The following is a 21,991-nucleotide window of genomic DNA, read 5'->3' as shown; positions in this document are numbered from 1 at the left end:
CACAGGCTAATCTGGGACGACACTTTACGCACATGCATTATGCCCAGTTTCCTCTGAACGCGACTCAAATAAATAACCGGTATCGACTAAATTGTGCGCTGGACCCTGTGCAGCGTGCCACCATCAGCTGAGTGTAATGTACTGCTGAAATTGAAAACTACACTGAACTGTTGATCAGAAAAGAGGATGAGATACTCAGTGTGGTACCCAATGGTTTCCTTCTTGCGACCGGCTGGTCGCGAGTTCCATCTCCACTAAGGGAGCGTTGTTTTGGTCTCCCCGAAAGACAATAAAGACTGGTTCTACACAGGAAACGAACTCTTTAGCGTTATAATGAGTCTAAAGCTTTCCCAGCAAACATATGACGTTGAAAAGACGTTGAAAAGACGTTGTACCATGACGTTGAGAGACCGTTGAATTTTGGTTGTAAATGAAAGTTTTTAGACGTCATTTTATAACGTTGATTCAACGTCATGTTACAACCAAAATTCAAACATTTTTCGACCAAAATCCAACCATTCTACAACCAATTTGCAACCAAACTTCAACCTCTTTGCACTCAAAATTCAACCACTTTGCAACGTTAAAATGTAAGATTCGCTTAACGTTCCCGAAACGTTGCGGAATAACGTTATCATTTAACCTAAAAGGAACCTAAATCTGACTTTCATATTGAGGTTGAAAACCAACACATCTTTATTCTACACAAGTTTATTGCATGAATTTCATTTATACAAATACATATCATCGCATTGTTGTTCTTTTTTGTCTTGAATCCGGATCTGTTCGGGTGTCGCCCCAGTTGTCCTGGAAGTACAAAAAATATCAAAGTGACCGACTGTTCTTAAAAAAAAAACGGAGAAAAAATGACAAGACATACATGTACCGCATAAATAACACCGAGAAAACACACATATATGCGTCATCTTGAACATACACATATATGAAACCAAATATTCTATCATAAAATAATCAAGCGGTACAACATCTTTTAAATTTAATAATGTATTTTATGACTGTATCAATTCATAGCTAAATTTTAAATTAACCAACAAGATCAATATTTTAATCATGTCATGCCCAAACAAACACTTTTTATAAACTCCATTTAACATAATTGTATATTTCAATTTTAGAATTTAATAAAATTGATAATTGAGGTTAAGATAAAATTTTGAATTTTATTTCTTTTTCAATTAATGGTTAGTTCGGATTATCGGTGTTTAAAATAACGGTGTTTAAGTGTACATATTTATTTTTCACGAAATAACATGTGTTTTAAAGATTTTTTTCAACAACAAATTGCTACCAAAAAATGACCATGTGAACGTAGTATATTCAAAAGTCGTACGAAGTCTCCATGGTACGAGTTTCCCCATAATTCCGAATTTGAATTTAAAGCAAGTGCATAATGATATAAATTTTAATATTACAAACTGAAAGAACAATAAAAACCTAGCTCGCAAACTAGCTCTTGTTTATCGTCGATTGTAGGTCTCAACTATTCTTGTTATTGAACAAAAAGGTTTACATTCAATAACAGCACAGTTTGAAAATCCAATTAGCCAGTAGGTCAGTGAACAAAGGAATCGAGTGCTCGCATGCGGGAGATTTGCTGATTTATTTTTAGATAAAAAGAGAATAGCGCTTGAAGATACACAAACGGGTCAAAATGCAAATCTACTTATACGGGCAAAAGCCCGCGAAGCGGGCGTTGACCGTTCAAACATATGGGAATTTAGACATAAAATTACATAAGAATACCACATATGGATACGTCTCAAAATAATTTGCCACGCGACATATATTTTCGCGATGCTATTTATGAACTTGAACAAATCAAAAACACTTTGACATATGCTAAATCACATGTAAATACATACCTTAGAAAAAGTTATATCAATGACAACATAATTGTGTAGCGAATCGCACTAAATATTCTCGCATTATTTGTTTTTCTTCGCAACCGTTCCAGAATTAGGTCATTACTCAATTATCTCCCCTGAATGCTCTTCTTCAGTGGGTATAAGCCGAAGACTGGTTCACGACACATAGTAACAGTCTTCACCGAACACAATTTAGGGGAACAGAACCCGTCTTTAATATATTGCGAATCTCCGATTTCTGTCGAATTTATTTGCTTTGATCTTTTCGATATCTTATTGTTATTATTATCCTGACAAATCACAAACGCTTGTTAAAAAATTATTTGTTTTAAACACTATAGTTGGCATCTCTATTCTTCAAGTATTCTCGCGGTATTTCAGTAACGACACCCTACTGTTTATGTATCAGAATTTGTGACGCATTTTCCATTCGCTCTCAGAAAGAAGTTTTACGTTTGATCATGAGCAATATTCTGGTTACCCACCAGAAACACATTTATTCACAAATTTTTAAGATATTCAGATCTAACTTTTTAGTCTTTTAGCTTTAATTTTTAAAGTATTTTCACCTCGTCTGCTCGCACTTTACCGATATCCCAAAAGGTTACATATCACTATAAATAGTTTAGGCCTAAAACCACAAAATCCGATACCGTTGGAATTTTCGTACCACAATCTTACGTAAAAAATCTTTCAGATTCGAAGTCATCAAAAACAAGACATTTATAAATTGTCTGCATTATTGATCAAATTTTAAGATATTTGTTGGTTTTTCGTTTTTAGAAGCTGTTCTGCCAAGGCAAGAGCTGGGCATTATACAAGCCATTATATCCAGCAAAACTGACAGTTTTGGTTTACAGAAATCAACAAAGGAGGGATTCCCGAACTATCAAAATTTCCAAGCTATACACACAGTTATTATTTGTGGTGATCTTTATTGGTTCTGTTTGATTACTTGGATGGAACATGTGTGAACTTGTATAGAACTTTGAAAAGTCTATATATGTCTATCTATAAACAAAAATCAGCTATGGTATAATAAGATCAGATGTGCAACCAATGTCAAAGGGTTGTTAAATTAACAATTTGAAGGCAATTATGCTGAAAAATATGAAAAGTTTCCATGCAAATTTTGTCTGTATATCGACAAGTGTCTGCCGATTATTGTCAAACTAGTAATACAAAACTTACCACAAGTATGTAAAAGCACTAAGTACCAGTGATCATTTTTAGAAAGATAGTGTAATTCTAAACAGTAGCAAATAGCTTGTTTAGTAAATGCATAATGCAATTAATATGATTTCCGTTCTATTGTGTAATTAATAAATTGGTTGTTACTTGCTAATCCATGATAAATGTTTTATGGCTAATGCAAAACCAGCAATGTTAATTTTGTAAAAGGTAATACAATAACACCACTTTGTTATTTCATATACGTAAATATTCTTGAAATGTAGGTTGATGAGTTTTACTTATTTTGTAACTATTATTTTATGTGCAAATAAATGATGTGAAGTGTTTTGTATATCCACACAATACCACATATCTTTTTATATATGTACTGTATTATGTGTTATTTGAGCTCGATTGGTCATTGTCGGCTCGGGTACTACTTACATGTACCCCGGGTACTCTTAAGTATACTTACATGTACCCCGGGTACGGTAAATATACTTAATCGTACCCGGGAAATTTGACGCTAAATCGGTCGTTGTCGGCTATTTTTTTCAAATTTAAATTATATTGACATTTATATCGATTTTCTGTAAAATGGCCTCTATATCATCGAAAGTCATACTCAAAAAGCATGTTGATGCAGTTTAAAAAAAAAAAGAAGTTTGCTTAAGTTAATCGAAAGCGCGTTTTACAACACCGGATTTGGGGAGGAAATACTACTCGGGTACAGTCTAATATTGACCGGGTACGATTAAGTATATTTACCGTACCCGGGGTACATGTAAGTATACTTAAGAGAACCCGGGGTACATGTAAGTAGTACCCGAGCCGACAATGACCAATCGAGCGTTATTTGAATGTTTAAATAAAAAAATATGGATGATATAACATGATGCATTCTAATATTTTCATTCAAATTGTAACTGTAAAGCTAAGTGTATGCAGTTAAGACTGTGATTTTAGAATTGCTACAAAATGGCTAGTTTTTTAGTGGCGACACAATTTAAACTATTCAACAATAGTTTGCGAAAGAAAATTAGAAACCTGCAAGATACCTGTATTTATTAAATATTTTAATTGCGAAACAAGTATGTTGTTATGCTGTTACACATAATTATACATTGATAATAAATAAGAAGACAATAAGTGGTGTTAACGTTTCCCAACAGTAGAAATCATTCTTCTGATGAAGTCAGTGGTATACAGACGAAAGCTCCAGGTATGGCTTTCAATGCGTAGTGTGTGTTATTTGGCAGTCTAAAACTTATTGGATTAAAAAAAATCCTGTCAAATTTGTCAATCAAAATTGATTTGACACATCACATGTACTGTATGCTAAATGCAACTGCTTTAGCAAGCTGTCAAGTTGAATTGAGACATTTGATGAAACAAACTGGTTCCTGGGTAGGACCAGTACTTAGTGCCTATATGACATACCATGACGTCGAAAGTCTACAAGTCCTACTAGGTAGAACGAGAAATGTACTTCGACGTACAGTTTTCACCAACCCTTGAGCAGTGCTCCAGCTAGGATTTGAAAAGGGCAGGGGGGCTTTTTTGTCAAAAGGGCACTTTCGACGCGCAGTATTTTGTCAAAAGGGCACTTTCGACGCGCAGTATTTTGTCAAAAGGGCACGTTCGAGCGCGCGGGTGTTTCTGGAATGCTTCCTATTGCATGTTAATTTATATGTTATAAATAATTGTATTATTCCCATTATTATTAAACCATTCAAATAAAATGTCTACAATGAGGATTTAACTAATTACAATGTAATAAGAGATTTATGAATTATCATATTATGTAAAAAAAAAAAAAAAAAAAAAAATTTTTTTTTTTTTTTGAGGGAGGGGGGGCAGGGCGGAGGTTCGGAGGGGCAGGGTGGAGGTTCGGGAGGGCAGGGCGCGGCGCCCTTCGATTTAGGCCTAGCTGGAGCACTGCTTGAGTGTTAGCCATTCAGAAGACACCTTACATCTGTTGCTTTTAGAGATATTTGACATTGAACACAAGTATTATTATTATTTATACCAAATTATGCGACTATCGACCGCTTACTCATAGATATTGTGCGTATTTATTAAACATTATTATTATTATAATTTATACCAAATTATGCTACTATCGACCGCTAACTCATATATATTGTGCGTATTTATTGACCTGGCGTGGCGGAATTAACCTCTGACTTATGCAAGTAATGGTTATCACAAAATACGACCAACGGAGAGGTTATAATACATTATTTATCCTGTTAATGCTTGGTAACTGTTTGGTTACCGTTGGGAATTTCCTACACAGTAATGCAGTGGACGGTCTTGATACTCCGCCCCGCATGATCAATAAATACTCACAATATGCTGAATAATTTTAATTTTAAAAAGGTAACAATTGAATCTTCTTCAAATTTGTATATAATCTATTTCAATGCATTAAATACTTGAAACTTCTATGTGTTGTTTTTTTGCCATTCTGATATTTTTATTCATTTTGTCCGCAATTAAGAGATTTTAAACATTTATTGTGAATAAATCTGAAGGAAAAGCGGCTCAAGAGAGTAGTGTTTTGATTGGCTGTTCAAAAAATGTGTACGTCGAAGTACAAACATGTATGTCGAAGTACAAATTGTACTTTGACGTACAAATATATACTTCGAAGTGTATTTTATATTTATTTCGACGTACAATTATTGTACTTTGACGTACATTTCTCTTTTTAACTTGTAGGTCTTCTTGACTTTCAACCCAAATGGTACGCCATAGTTTGTCTTTAGGGTTATCTAAAGAATGCTCCCACTTAAGAGATCAATACAGAGACCTCCCAGTGACTAAGCCAGTTAGCAGACACCCCATCCACTATACCACAGACACCGAACCAGCTATAAATTCCTGTGGCTAGAAAACAAAAAAATATAAGATGCTAGATCTTTAAGCTTGGAACATGTAACTTGTTTTAAGATTTGATTTTTTTTGTTGATGCATTACTTAATTATTGCAACAATTATAATATTTTGAACACAATCATGTCAATATATTTATTAAAAATACATAGTTATCAAAAAAACTTAAAAAGCTTTTGCCCGTAAATTAGGTAGCACCTATAATCATATTAAGCGTATTTTGTAAAAAGAAAAACAACAACGAAAAACGTCATTTTTTATGAAAATATATTTAATTACATGTTTATATTGTGTGATTTTTACACGTTCTTATAACGTTCTGCGAACGTTAGGAATACAACGTTAAAATTTCCCGATAACGTTCACAACGTGCCAGTTGGGAAAACATTTCTTCAACATAGTTATTTTATGACCAAAAAAACAACGTCGTATAGACGTCTTTTCCCGACGTTGTTTAAACGTCGCCATTCTAACGTTGAATCAACGTTGTATTTTGGTTGCCGACGTCGCGACCGAAATTCAACCAATATTCGACGTCTATTCGACGTCGGGTGTTTGCTGGGTTCAATGTTATGGGGTTTAAACTAAATAGGTTTAGACTCATGGAGAAGCCTGACATTTGCTGTCTGGTAAGCGCAGTGGTTGGTTCAAGCGCTTTTCACCTATGCGACCTGGTATCAAACCCCCGTTTCCGGCGCAAGCTTGGACGTGAGCTTGGTTAGTGGTTACCATACCGAAAAGGTGCACAATCCTCTAGGCACTCAGACCATCCCCCCCCCACACACACACATACAGGAGTAAGACCACAAAATTAAATGCTTTTGATAAAAAAATGGCTGGAAATTGCAGCTGTATTCAGAATTCGTCGCAACTTTTAGCCTAGTAAGAAGGAATGCTGTGACACAATCCGGTTCCTCACAAAATGCAGCGTCAGGCGCGGGATATTCTCATAAACTTCGAAAGACGCACACATACACACACACACACACACACACACACACACACACACACACACACACACACACACACACACACACACACACACGCACGCACGCGCACGCACCCCCCCCCCACACACACACGCACGCACGCACGCACGCACGCACACACACGCACACACACACACGCGCACACGCGCACACGCACACACGCGCACACGCACACACACACACACGCGCGCGCGCGCGCGCACACACACGAACGCGCACACACGCACACATACACACACAGATGCCTAACTTTTCTTAGACTAGGCTTTTATGCGACAAACTTCCACCGACTTACCAATAAGCTGCATTAAATCACATTTTGCTGGACTTTCGATGATCGTGTAAGTTGTTAAATATTATGTTAACAAAAAAATATAATAGTTCCGCACAATATTTCGACGGCGTTTTTATAGCAAAATAGCTGTATGTCACAAGGTGTACTCTGTTATCGTCTTTATTAGCAAACGTCTACATAATATACAAGCATATTTTGGCTGAATAAATTTTCCACTCGGCTACATGTTGTGTTCAGTTCAATATCCAGCAAGATAAGCATTGATGCAAAGCATCAAAGGGCATCGGGAATTTCAGTGTAAAAGGTACTCAATGAAGTTACATGGAACGATTTTTTTTTCTACTGTAAATATTAATATTTTGGCCGATTATTTTAAACAAAATAGAAAAAAAGATACTGGTATAACCATTATCTATAATTTTGTGTTATAACCCCCAAATAACCATTATTTATGATGTTGTGTTATAACCCCCAAATAACCATTATCTATGATTTTGTGTTGTAACCCCCAAATATTTCATAGTTCATTTTATTTACATTGGTTTCCTTTTTTACTGGCATCCGTGTGCAGTTTTCATTAATGGAACAGAACTGTGTAGGTTTTAAAAAATCTGCTTCATCTTGTAAGCGTAATTTCATATTTTTCTCAACTTCAAGGGGAAATGATTCTGAACTTATTCTTACGTTGCTCATTTACGATAGGGGTTGAGTACTCATTGATATGAAAACACTGTAAAAGTTTGAAAAAAAATGATTGAAAACGTAAATTGCATAAAGAAGCTGCATTTCACAATACTTTGAAAATCAGTAAAAGATCATAATAGATTTATTGTTCCGATATTCATCATTTTCAATAGGGTTCGAGTAATACTGATATAAAAACACTTAACACGTTTGGAAAGATTCAGACGAAAGTTGTGAAATCTTTTAAACAAGTGGATATTGTTTATTTTGTCAAATTTAATATAAAAAAAATCTGGACTTATTGTCCCGATGTTTCTCATTTTAAATGAGGTTAAAATGCTCATTGATATAAAGACACTGTAAGTTTGGAAAGTATCTGATGAAAATGTTGAAATAATCACCTAACCAAGCAGTTTTCACTTTTATTTTTAAATTCAAAGAGACATAATTCTTGACTTATGTTCCGATATTGCTCATATAGAGTTTGGCTTGGGTCCTCATTGATAAAAAAAAACCTGTGCAAGTTTGAGAACAATCGGATGAAAATTTTGGACTTCGAACAACGATTTCAAAATTTCTCAACTTCTAAGGAAGACAACTATGGTCGGATAATGCTAAAGAGCCCAAACCAACTGGATAGTAATACGTGTCGCGCTTCGCGCTCTATATGTGGTTCTTAAAAAAACCTCCGAGGAGTGCTTGACTCTAGGGAAACGGGTTGCTGGGACACAGCTCCTCCTTGATAAGCGGCTGCTTCCTTTAACGCAACAGATTGTTACAATCGATGATACGTGTCGCGCTTCGCGCTCTATATGTGGTAGGGATAGTACTTAGGGCCTATGATAGACAACCATAATGGGTATAATGCATGTGCGTAAAGTGTCGTCCCAGATTAGCCTATGCAATCCGCACAGGCTAATCAGGGTCGACACTTTCCGCTTTTATGGTATTTTTCGATTAAAGGAAGTCTATTCTTACCAAAATTCTTGTTTAAGCGGAAAGTGTCGTCCCTGATTAGCCTGTGCGGACTGCACAGGCTAATATGGGACGACACTTTACGCACATGCATTATGCCCAGTTTTCTCAGAACGCGACACATAAAATTAGAGAAAAAGTGGCATCATGAAGCAAACATCGGTTCAAAAGATATTCTAATATGGGACGACACTTTACGCACATGCATTATGCCCAGTTTTCTCAGAACGCGACACATAAAATTAGAGAAAAAGTGGCATCATGGAGCAAACATCGGTTCAACAGATATTCTTGTGCAATCATTTTTACGGTTTGCATTATGTAATGGAGCCCTGACTGTCTTTTATCGAATAATAACAAATTAAGGTAGCGCACCTCTAATGATTTCCCGCGATCTCTTCGAAGATTGAAGAGCCTACTATTAGGTGCCGTAGCCTAGTGGTTAAGGCGATAGACTTTAAATCTTTTGGGATATTCCCGCGCAGGTTCGAATCCTGCCGACGACGTATACTTTTTGCGACGCGTTTTATTTATTTTCTAACGTAATTTGATTTAATATGGCATATAAGCTATATTTATTGTTAAATATGTTGCAATTTTTATGCACATTCTTCAATTATTAAAATTAAAACAACGTTATGGCGAAATTGGGTGATTTACTGTTGAAAATACGAACCATGCATGTTGCATTTTTATTTTTATTTCAACAAGTAAACCGTAAATCTGTCTAGTTCTTGGTATTTTTGCTGTATATAGTGTTTCTATAAAAACTTAGTTTAAAATATGACTTAAATGATACTATTTTGAATTGTATGACACTTTGTTTTCAACCGACCCAATTTTTACTTGGCTGAAATCACTTACATTTCATGGCGCTCTTCCATAGATAAAATTTTGTAAAAAATAAATGTCTGTAAAAGAATACTTATTTCATCTTGTTTAAACTTTAGACACCTTTACAGAATCTGTACTCACCAACTGCATGCCCATATTTGGAAATTTGAATGAATTATGGAACTTTTATATACCCCAGGGGTGAAAATAAACTGGACAAAAGCCGAGCGTGGGGGTGGTTTTAAAAAAATCGGTATATTTTTTTTAAAAGCATGGAAAGCCTACCTACAAATTTGCATGTAGTTCAGTGAAATGATGCTGATTAAGAAAATAATTAATTAGATTATATTTGGATATGTGCCCATTAGAGGTGCGCTACCTTAAAATGTTTATTAGTTTAGTAGTACATCTATTATTATTTAAATAATAATAAAAATATATATATTTATCATTTCTATCATGTCGCTTTTGCCTATCGGTATAAAACTACATCTTTAACGACTGATGAACCACCTGCGAAAGTTCTGACATAATTAAGCAATTTATTTATTTATCTATCTACTTGCATTTAAAATGAACTCTTGTACACGAATGGATTATGATATATTAACGAATACATCAACAGATGAATACATGAATTGAATTGAATGACAACGCTCAGAAATCATCTTTATATTTAGTTATTTTATTTAGCTGGGAAATAGTTCATTCCAATGTAAGAACTTTTAATTTCAAGTTATTTCTTTTAATATGGTTGTCTTAGTTCGTCTCTTTTCTCGTGTCATCGTACACGATTTCTTAAAACAGTCCGAGATCACTCTCTGCTTCAATGCACATTTCTGAAGAAGATTACAAGAAAGTGATCGTCGCAACAGCATGCATTAATTTTGTAATTAAATTGTTTAGCATAAGCTTAATAACACGATCGCGTCAATCACTTTGTGGTGTTACCGCACGTCTATTAAAGACGTGCACAGTTTGTGTTGCATTATCTAATATGACTTCAATAGCGCGGTAACTACTTGACACCTTTATGGTACGTTTAATCCGATTATCGATAATTTCGCGAGCGGAATGTGTGACACCGCACGCGCCGTGCTAACTAGGAATTTTAATTTACACGCCTCGGGAGTCTTGAGAATGTGGACCGTCCGGTGTACTCAATGTATTTTACGTTGAAAATGACGAAATTCAAGGAGATATCCGTTCGGTTTCCGGTTTTAAGAGAGTTTGGTTTATTCAACATTTTTAACAATGAAATAGAAGGGGAAAATACGGGACTGGCCCGACCATTCGAAATCGGGAGATTTTCGGTATTCGGAGAGTCCGGTATTGGCAGAGTCTACTGTATATTGATTATGTATGCAATGAAAACACCTGAAATAAAACTTGCACTCCAACAGAAATGCCATCAACATATAAATATCTTATTCTGTACAACCGCATACAGATTTACGAGGAAATCATGTTATTATACAATGGTTGAAACAACCGCAATTGCGTTTCCTCGAAGCAAATCGTTAATTTAAGTTTTAAATGTCACAAAATATATTTATATTTTTGTTATCTCCGTTCATGTCCTTTACATTTTAATTTAAAGAGGTATAGTCCTACATCAGTTTGTATATTCACTCCAAGCACGAAGATGAATTTGCTGAAAACGTGCCCACTTATTATTATAAATTATTCAATGGCTATACAAAATTAAGTAATTTCTAAGATTTTAAAAATATACAAAATCTAGTTCATTACAAAAGCTCAAAAAGACATTCATTGACACGACGTTTAAATAGGCAACACATGGAAAATTTAGTGCTATGTCCTCACTTTACTTTGATATTACCAGGTTGCAGGATCACGTGACTTTGTGGGGTTCCCCCTTTAACTTTAACGGTTGTAAACACAAAATACAACATAGCAGTCATACGATACACAAACAATTGTAACAAGTAAATTCAGCAAATTGCTATCCAGCAAAAAAACACAACATAGTAATGGCACAAAATGTAAATGTACAAGTGACTAGAAATCTCACTTTAAAGGTAATGGGCCATGTTCTCAATGGCAGAACACATTTTTTCCCGCTAAATCAAGTCAAGCAATTCCTCATTGTTGAATAGTCTTAAATAGTAAATACTAGCTGTGAAATGTGGAATAAGACTTGTAGTTAATCAGTTGTACTTTTTCTGAACTGCAGGTAAATATATATATTGACACAACATTTTCCAATTTCATGGAATGGGGTCACATTCCCAAAATACTGGAAAAAAAGCCATTAAGTCAGACCATTCCTTTAAAGAGAACTAATAATGTTATGCAGTATAAAGCAGCCAGTATTTGTTAATGAATACATTGCAGTAGGACAGAGCAATATATTGCTGAATGATATATAATTGAGTAGTTTACTGGGACTTATTTACATATGGTTATAAATACCTTAAACTAACATATATTAAAATTATTTGTTGTTTTCGCCAGGAAATGATCAATTGAAAATAAAAAAAAATTGAGTTCTGTCACTTATCAAATTCAAAATGAATTGAGGGAATTGGTTTTTATAATTGAGTATTTTCAGAAATAAACACCTTGTATGTCCCCTGAACTTAGACATAAATTATGGGCATTTCTAGAAAGTTTTGAATAAAAAATATTACGAGAAAATTGTCTTCAATATTAATACAAACTACATTAAACTTGTTTTCTTCAAAAATGACAAATGAAAACAATTAGAACAAGAATATATTGAAAAGTTACGTTTACCTAAGTAACGCACAGAGTGAGAGTTACAGCTATTTAGGTAATAAAGCCAAAAAAAAAAAATATACACTGCTTCCATCATTATGCATATTAAAAGAAAAGTTGTGTAAAATCATTAATTTCAAGTTCAAAGAGACCTTTACATCATAACAAATTGCAGCAGGAGACTAAATTAAAAGTTAGAACACACATGAGTTAAAATTCATTGGGACGGTTCATCACTTTTTTTGGCTGTCCTCTTTTTTTCTTCCACCGTCACGGTCAGAGGCTGTTCTAAACCATTCCCTACACTCATGTTCAACTTCTGCAGCTGTGCATTTCAAGGACCGCATGACAGCTTCTGAAAATGTTAATGACATGTAGGCTCATATTATTCTATATCCATTATATGTTCAAACAGGGTTGCAAGAATTAACGATACTGGGCAGTTTATAAACCAATATTATTTCTTAACCCTTTTTAAATTACAATATGAAGACTACTTTTGAAAAAGGAAAACAGCCGGATGTAATTCTGTATGTATATATATATATTCACACATATGGCCAGTTACGGGGTCTCTGATTAAGAAATAGGTCATGGAGTTCCCACTTTAAATACATGTATCTCCATACCCTTTTTTACCCGATATTAACACGAATTAAGGTGTATAGGGGTACCTTACATAGTATTATATATAAATACGTCATTTATTTTACGTCTCATACAAGGAAATATATAGCGACATTAATTGCGAGGTACATGAAATTTCAATTTCAGACGTGATTGTGGTTTTCGATATAAGACCTTATTGTGACATTTGATTGCATTACCTCCCCTACACCCCCTTATAGTAATTAAAGGTGCCTAGAACGCGGGGTTGTATACAGACCCTGTTTTTTATATTGACCCCTTAAGTATAGTCTGAAAACTACCGAGACCGCGTAACTGGCACTATGTATTAGTTCTAACTGTGACCTTATCTTTTTACACATACTATGACAACTTACTCTGCACAGCATCAGCCAATGGAAGTTTTCCAAATACTGCCTTTTTCTTCCTCCCATGCCAGCTGTACTGGTTGGCCACCTCATTTGACATGCAATGCTTCAGAATGCGCCGGCAAACATCAGCGCGGTTTCGGCCACCCAATACAGACAAATGGCTTACCTGAAAAGAAACACAAAGCATCTGTTCACAGCTCTCAGTTCATTAATTTATGTTGTATACTAAAAGAACAATAAGTAATTACCTAAGAAATAGCTGCCAAATGGCCTGTTGCATTGGGTGTACTGGAACATGATTCCTCAGCATTGTAAACCAATCTGAACGCATCGGACAGTGGGCTACACCACACCGTCTCTCTGATGTACGTAGGCGGCCGTCATATTGGATTTGGAACTACTTTTGAAAACAAGATGGCGGCCCGACGGTTTCAAACCTGGCGTAAAGAAGAAACATTTAAATGTGTTGTTTGTAGCTCGTCTGTTTCAAGATTACATTCCTTTAATAATATTAAGTGTAGATCTGTTTATTCCCACAACATAATTACACTTGTTTAAATGGAAAGTTTCCAGTATTGACATTGACTACTCCTACAGTATTAATTATCAATGATGACTTCATGTAGTCAATATAAATTGCAGCAATAGTCTTTTGATAATTTCTATTTTGGCAGACTCTTGGCTCAGATTTATTCTGAACGCGAATAATTTCAGCTATCCTTGATTTTCAACTGGCACCTTTAAATTGACTGTTTTCGTTATAATTTGTGACACTACAAGGATTGCTTACATCAAGTTTAAAATACATCACTCATTGTATACGCATGGAAGGCCAAGTGGTTTAAGCGGTAGACTTTTACTCCAGGGGTCAATGGTTCTAGCCAAAATGAGTGTTACTTTTTTATTTTATTAAATTTTATTCTTGTGTTTTATTGGAGCTTTTTAGATCGAATGTTTACATTTATCAATATTGCATTTAATGACACAAATAATTTGGGAGAGTTCTTTTTTTATTGTTAAGTTTGATTGTGTGATATTTCAAGGAATGCTTATACATGTATAAAGTATAAAATAAACCACTGACTATGGAAGCACTGATGGCCCATTGGTTTAAGCGCTTGACTTTTACTCCAAGGGTCAGTGGATTGAGCCCAGTTAAGGAAGACTTCCTTTTTTTTTTCAGCATAGCTGTTTAACGTCACTTTTGACCGTAGTTTACCTTTAATCATGACCAGTCAAATTCATATAAAAATTCCCGCCAGTAGGTCCCAAATGATTACATCCGAATTGTACATTAGCTAATAATACAAAAATCACTGTAAACAATGGATGCATATCATTTAAACAGAAATATGAATATATTTTAAAGAACATGTACATGTTAATTACAATAAATTAAAAACATGATTAAAAACATTATCTAAACATTACACCGAAACGTTTTTCCTTAGTTTAAGAAGCATTATAGCATTAATCACATGTCTCTAAAATTAAAAGAAGCTATTGTTTAGATGCCGTAACGCTCACACTAAACACTACAAAAACACACACTCAAAGTGTAGCAAAGGTACACAAAGTCAAACACATGCTGCAAGGTCCAATAAACCCACTGTAACTCTTGGATTGCCTTCGTTATACCTTGCCTGGAATTATATTCCCCTAATAGTCTTAAATTTATTAAATAAAGGATACACTGGTTAACTTATTTGTGTTTTGATCTGACTTTACTTGTCTTTGTAGCCTTTGCTAGACTGTGTGTGTCTTTGCAGTGTTTAGTAAGACCCACTCTTACTGGTATCTAAATTTGTAAACAGCATAGTTAAACATGTCAATGTATCAAGTCAAAAAATGTAATAATTTACACTAGTGTTAGTCTATTGCAAGATTTAGTTCACTGATATAATAATTTAATGTGTTATTACTATTAATCACTTCAAGTGGCATAATAATCAATCAGTTGTGTATTGCGCATCAGACCCAAGAAAGAATCAACGCTTGCTGAAGAACTTTTTATTTCAAGATGGTGAGCATAATTAATTGTAAATTTCACCAAGCGCTTATTATATCTAGTTCTGCGGGTTTTTAAATGTACATTACATCAATAGCTTTTGCTGCCATTTTGTTTATCGGATGCAATTTAGTTCAAACACCCATATGCCAAACGATTGACTGCCCACAAAATTTACCTTATTCTTGATTATGGACATTTTATGAGCAAATTATCGCGTTATATAATTGTGTTGATACCAGTGCAGCAAGGGCCCATTTTTTTCAACAACGGTATGTTAAGTCATTGAAACTTTTAAAGTGTTTTCTGTTGAGTTCAGTAACAATGTTTATATGTGAATATCTGTAATATTATATATATATTGTGAAGTGTTTTTTTTATTAAGCTAAACTTTTCAGTACATTATACTTTCTTGAAGAAATTTTGATGAATGAATCCCAGAACTTTCCAAGCATATGTTCGATGTACATCTTTTTTTCTTTATCTGTTTCTTTTACATTTAAAATACTAGTTGGAAACTGTGTAGAGCTATGATTGTCCCAATTTTGTACATGATCTGATGAACATGACCATTCCAAAACTCTATTTTACTGTCTGTTCATGTCAATATACTATCTAGTCAATTAATATTTCTGTGTTTTTTGTTTAAACTATTTGGGATTATTTTGATGCATGTTACATTAATTAAAAAGTGTTATTTCTTACCGTACAAGTAATCAAACGTTTTATCTTGTAAAATGTTGCAACTCGGCCCTGTTTGTAAATAAAGTTCATTGAACATTATATGGATCTTAATAGTTAGTGCAGCCCAAAATGTCATATTTTGTTATTCTCATTATTTGCTACTTAATTGCTAGCATAAGAAACATACCATTGTAGTTATTTGAATAGTTGTTTCGATTTAGTTGTTGCAGTTTCTTACCGCCTCACTGTCACATGTACCAACACATGTACTCACAGATGTAAATAAGCAAACACATTTTCAACAAGTTGTTGGGTTATGTGTCCAGATTTTTATGGGGATCAATAATCTATTGAAATAAAAAAGGCATTTAATTGTTTCTATAACAAAAAAAGTGGTTTTAAATAATCTTTTTCTAATTTCAGGTTCAGTGCTTGTGGAAAAACATGAGTTCCTGATCCAGAGTAGCTTTAAAGGCGTGCCCTTATGATACATGTCATTATCAATGTGACAGTTGCCTTAAAAAATTGATGGAGAATAAATTGTTTTTAAAAAGCTTAAAATGTTTATTTACACATTTTGTGTCAAGACTTAATTAAACAATTAATATAGTTGACAGAAATAATTGTAACCAATATTATTGCTGTTAATTGGAACATCCTTATAGTGTAAGCAAACACACCTTTCTATATGGAGAGGAAATCCAGGTTCAAATCCTGGTGGGGATCCCATATTAGCAGCAACTTAGATTATGTTCATATTGATTATACAAACAATACTTTTTGTTGTCAAAGTGTGTTGTATTTAATATGCAAATAAAATTTTCATTCTTACGCAGTAATTTTGTTTTGTTTTACTTCATGTTATGTATCATTCGTATTAGAGCACCATTCTTTAGTTCACAAGATATCAGATGTCAAAAACAAAGGCCCATAATTATGTCCTGGCAATTTATCATAATTATAAAACTTTTACTTTGAAAAGAAAAGGGTTCTTCTTTGTTTCTACTACAGAATCAAATAAAAACGTTATTTTTTTGTACTATATTACAAATCAGGATATACGCCGAATATCTTTTTAGCTCCACTGGCCAAAGACCAGCAGGGCTTATGTCATGGTTCTGTGTTCGCTGTGTGTGCGTGCGTCCGTCTGCGTGTTAACTTTTCCTTTAAACATCTTTTATCTTTAACATGAAGTACAAAAAAACAAGTACCAAATTTTAATTGTTTTGTCCATAGTCTTAAACTAAAAATCCAGATTGAGAAAGAAATAGCCCTCAGTAATGACACATTACAAATCTTTGAACAAAAATGGAATCTGATAAAATTCTCATCATGTTTGTCCACTTATATACATTTTACTCTAATGTTAGTTTATCTTTCTAAAATATTTGTGTATATTTTTTTTCAATCTTATAAGATCATTGTGAACATACAACAAAACACACAAGTCCATTATGCTTTCTTCCCACTTTATACAACTCATCATTTTTCATAACTGTTCTTCTGTTGTTCTTTTCTTTTCTCTTTAAAAAAAAACAACACCTATCACAAACAACCAAAGAAAAAACATATTAACCCAGATTTTTGTTTTTGTTTTTTCTAAATCTTAAGGAAACCAAAAAAAGTATATATATTAGCATATCTTGTATAACATGTCTGAACTGTATTGCTTTGTACAATCACTTTGTTGTATGATCATATACATGTATACATTGTATGTTCTATATTGAATAAAAAAAAATGTAAAAAAAAATAAAATAAAAATTATTATAAAACTTTTACTTTGAAAAGAAAAGGGGTCTTCTTTGTTTCTACTACAGAATCAAATAAAATTGTTATTTTTCGTACTATATTACAAAATCAGTATAAACGCCGAATATCTTTTAGGCTCCACTGGTCAAAGACAAGCGGGGCTTATGTCATGGTCCTGTGTTCGTCGCGTGTGCGTCCGTCCGCGCGTTAACTTTTCCTTTAAACATCTTCTCCTAAACTACTGGTCCAATTCTGATGAAATTTTTCAGGAATGTTCCTGGGGTGAACCTCTTTCAAATTTGTTCAAATTATGCCCCTGTGATCAAATTTGACACTGCCCCAGGGGTCACAAAATTGAAAATTTGCTTATATAAGGCCTATTTTGTGAAAACTTTCAAAATCTTATTGTCCATAACAATTGAGCCTAGGGCTATCAAATTTTGTATGTAGGGACATCTAATAGTCCTCTACCAAATTTGTTCAAATTATGCCCCTGGGGTCAAATTTGACTCTGCTCCGGGGGTCACAAAATTGAACATATGCTTATATAAGGCCTATTTTGTGAAAACTTAAAAACAATTCTTGTCCATAACCATTGGGCTTAGGGCTACCAAATTTGGTATGTAGTGACATCTAAAATAAACCTCTACCAAATTTGTTCAAATAATGCCTCTGGGGTCAACTTGGACCCTGCCCCGAGGGGTCACAAAATTGAATTAACGCTTATAAAGCACCTACTTTGTGATATCTTTAAAAATCTTCTTGTCGAAAACCATTCGGACTATGGCTACCAAATTTGGTATGCAGTAGCATCTTTTAGTCCTCTACCAAGTTTGTTCAAATAATGCCCTTTGGGTCAAATTTGACCGGGTCACAAAATTGAACATTATATACGCTTATATCTTGCTTATTTTGTGAAAACTTTAAAAATATTCTCGTCCTTAGCTCTAGGACCTAGGGCTACCACATTTTGTATGTAGTGAGATATAGTAGTCCTCTACAAAGTTTGCTCAAATTATGCCCCTGGGGTTAAATGTGACCCAGCCCAGGGGGTCACAAAAGTGTACATGTGCTTAAATAATGCCTATATTTAAGTATTTGCACATGCCGAGAATATTTGTTTCAGTCTTTTTTTCAGCAGTGAAGCGATACAGGGCCATCATGGCCCTCTTGTTTAATAATTAAGACTATAAATGGTTTAAAGTTTGTGTTTGACGTCCTTGCTTCTGGAAAGCAGAACAGTTTAGGCATAAATGACTACCCTTTTTTTGTTAGAATCAACATTGATGCATTATTACTTAAGCAAAGTTGAACTCTTTAAAAACTTGATGACTGGGGGACTGAATTTTCATGTTTGTTGCTTACAATTTACTGAATATATCAATGTTTATGGCGAACAAATGCCATCTCTCTTTACAGGGAGAAGGTGTTTTTTCATAAATATCCAGGTTATTTTGTATAAATAAGACCACATAACATATTTATATAGTATAAAATGAATTCTGAGCTATACATCTATGATGATGCCATTATGTGTTTCGCTGTAAAAAAAATACAGAGAAAATAGACTACAGCTGCATGTCACAAGAGTTGTTAAAGGGCATTTTGACAGTATTGCCCCGGACTTTTGCCCATTTTGAAGGATAATCTTATAAAAAAATGATTCTTGGTTTAGCGTGCATAGGGGATGGAGGAGCTTTTATTGGTGCCTTTTATAAAAGTTGTTTCATATTGTGGAAAATTGAGTTTTAAAATGTATACAGGATGCCTTAAATTAGTCAAATTCCAACAATGTCTTTGGTTTTTCAATTAAAAACAAGAGATGTGTTTGTCAGAAACACAATACCCCCTATTGCGCCGCTTTAAAGCCATATATTTGACCTTTAAGGATGACCTTGACGTTTCACCACTCAAAATGTGCAGCTACTTGAGATGCACATGCATGCCAAATATCAAGTTGCTATTTTCAATATTGCAAAAGTTAGGGCAATGTTAAAGTTTTCAGACGGAAGGACAGACAGACAGGCTGACGGATAGTTCAAAAACTATATGCCACCCTACTGGGGGCATAAAAAACTGTATTCTTAATTTTTTTATAGGTGTTATTGGTGTCTCCACAGTATTGGAATAACCAATTTACACTTAAGGCTAAAACAGGGCTGATCCATTTTATTCACCACGAGGTTCATTAAAATGCTTACTGGGTCAAACATGCGGCATGGGGATACGCGTTGGCCTCTGCCGCGCCACTTCTAGTTACAATTGTTGCCTGCACAGTTGACCATATTTAGTGTTTTGGTTGCCCAGCTAAAGAATATCGGCCTGGCCAGAATAACAGCATTTGGAATTAAGTTGCTTAGGCTAAAATATAAAAAATATCTGCCATACTGTATGGTTGCCATCATCAAATGCACCAAAAGAATTGTTTTTCAAATTCAATCAAGCTCTCCACTTATTCCATCCTGCGAAACCCTTTAGGTGTCTCAATACTGGTAATAGTAAACCCCACTGAGAGCCATATGGCTTTTGTCTGTATACAGTTTGTGACTGCCTTACTTGTCACTATAATGTTGTTTTTTTTTGGGGGGGGGGATCTAAGTGGATTTTACTATTTCTTATATTACACCGAAGAGTTTTCCCTGTACCACTGTACAGTGTTGTACGATTGTTTATGGTATAGAACCTAAACATATGGATTAAATCTCAAAGTTTGTCGCCCTTCAGAACATCCGCAATGTTGTACCGATAATTAATGCAATTTAAGAAATACTGGTTCTTTAAGTTTGAATAATGGTGTTGTTTACACTTCAAGAAACAACTAATAAGCTTTCTAAACATTTAATTAACATTTGAATATTTTGTGTGTAATGACAACTAATGTTTAACAATAACAGAAACAAATATTCCATTATATTACTCCTCAGAGATATTGGTCCTTCTATATCTATATTATCAGTTAATTTAGTGCAAATTTAATGGTTTGTAACCCGAACTATATTTTCGGTGTAATATCTTCCGCCTAGAGGCGTTAGACATATCCTTCCACCAAATACACCCGAGAGACGATCGCCGATATGGCGGAATTGTCCGAGGTGTCCCGATTGCATTGTAAACATGATTTAAGTGTATAGAAACATTTTTTACCTGTCTGTATGAGTGCCAGTATGTTTTATCCATTGATTTTGACATTGCTAATATAATACACGGAGTGTTCTCACTCTCACCAAAATTTATTAGAAAGAATTTTTTGAAACAACTTATAAGTTATAGCTGACTAGCTATTTATTCATGAAATTAAACAAACATTGAACAGTCGCGAAAACATGTGACATTTGATGACAGATAGCAATTTTAGAAAAACAGCACTCTAAAAATGGTCTGATCTTGTGAATAAACAAATAAAATTGTTTCCGAACAAAAATAAATAAAAAAGTCCAGGACAGAATAGTTCTACCTTGATAATTTCGAAATTGAGTCAATGCAGCTTTGTCGCGCGTCGTATGATCATAAAGGACTGAATATGTTTTAAAGTCAAATATTTCAAACGCATATTTACATAAAAAGTAATATAACAAATATTTATTAAATGAAAGGTATTTTATGACATTATGTGATATAAATTTAGTTGACATGCTTTATTTTGTTTACTTCCAAAGCTTAACTGGTTCCCCGTTGAATATAACCGTTGACTATAATATACAACGGGTACAGGCTAATGTATCGGCGATTTGAATTGGATAACGCGAAGACCAATCGGAACGTTGTTTATTACTGTCGGGAATTCATGACATTAACGTTTATCCGCTAACATGCACGCGACGTCATGTATACTATCGACGTCACTTTTCATGTTGTATATTAAACAACTTCGTATGAACGTCTAATAAAATGTCGAAACTAACGCAACTGTTTTCGTATTTCGCAGTTTTTTAAAACCAAACGATCATCATACGCAATAATAACGAGCTTTTATTCTTACCTGTCAGCTGTCAAAAAGTTCGGGAAATGTTTTGTTTCCGGTTTGGAAATGGTACACGGATTACTTCCCCTGAACCTCGTATAATCTCGCGATAT

At 34.3% G+C, this 21,991-nt stretch overlaps 1 long non-coding RNA gene across 1 annotated transcript; it reads right to left on the bottom strand.

The window, feature by feature from the left end:
- Positions 1–12,538: 12,538 nt before the first annotated feature.
- Positions 12,539–21,419, bottom strand: LOC127842697 (uncharacterized). Its single transcript, XR_008031831.1, has 3 exons — positions 21,372–21,419; positions 13,480–13,639; positions 12,539–12,830 (listed from the first exon to the last, which is right to left on the bottom strand). It is a non-coding gene; the product is annotated as an uncharacterized LOC127842697 (long non-coding RNA).
- Positions 21,420–21,991: the final 572 nt, after the last annotated feature.

The sequence above is a fragment of the Dreissena polymorpha genome, chromosome 8 (genome assembly GCF_020536995.1).
Source record: "Dreissena polymorpha isolate Duluth1 chromosome 8, UMN_Dpol_1.0, whole genome shotgun sequence".
Classification (NCBI taxonomy): Eukaryota; Metazoa; Mollusca; class Bivalvia; order Myida; family Dreissenidae; genus Dreissena; species Dreissena polymorpha.
This window is presented reverse-complemented; position numbering and strand designations above follow the sequence as displayed.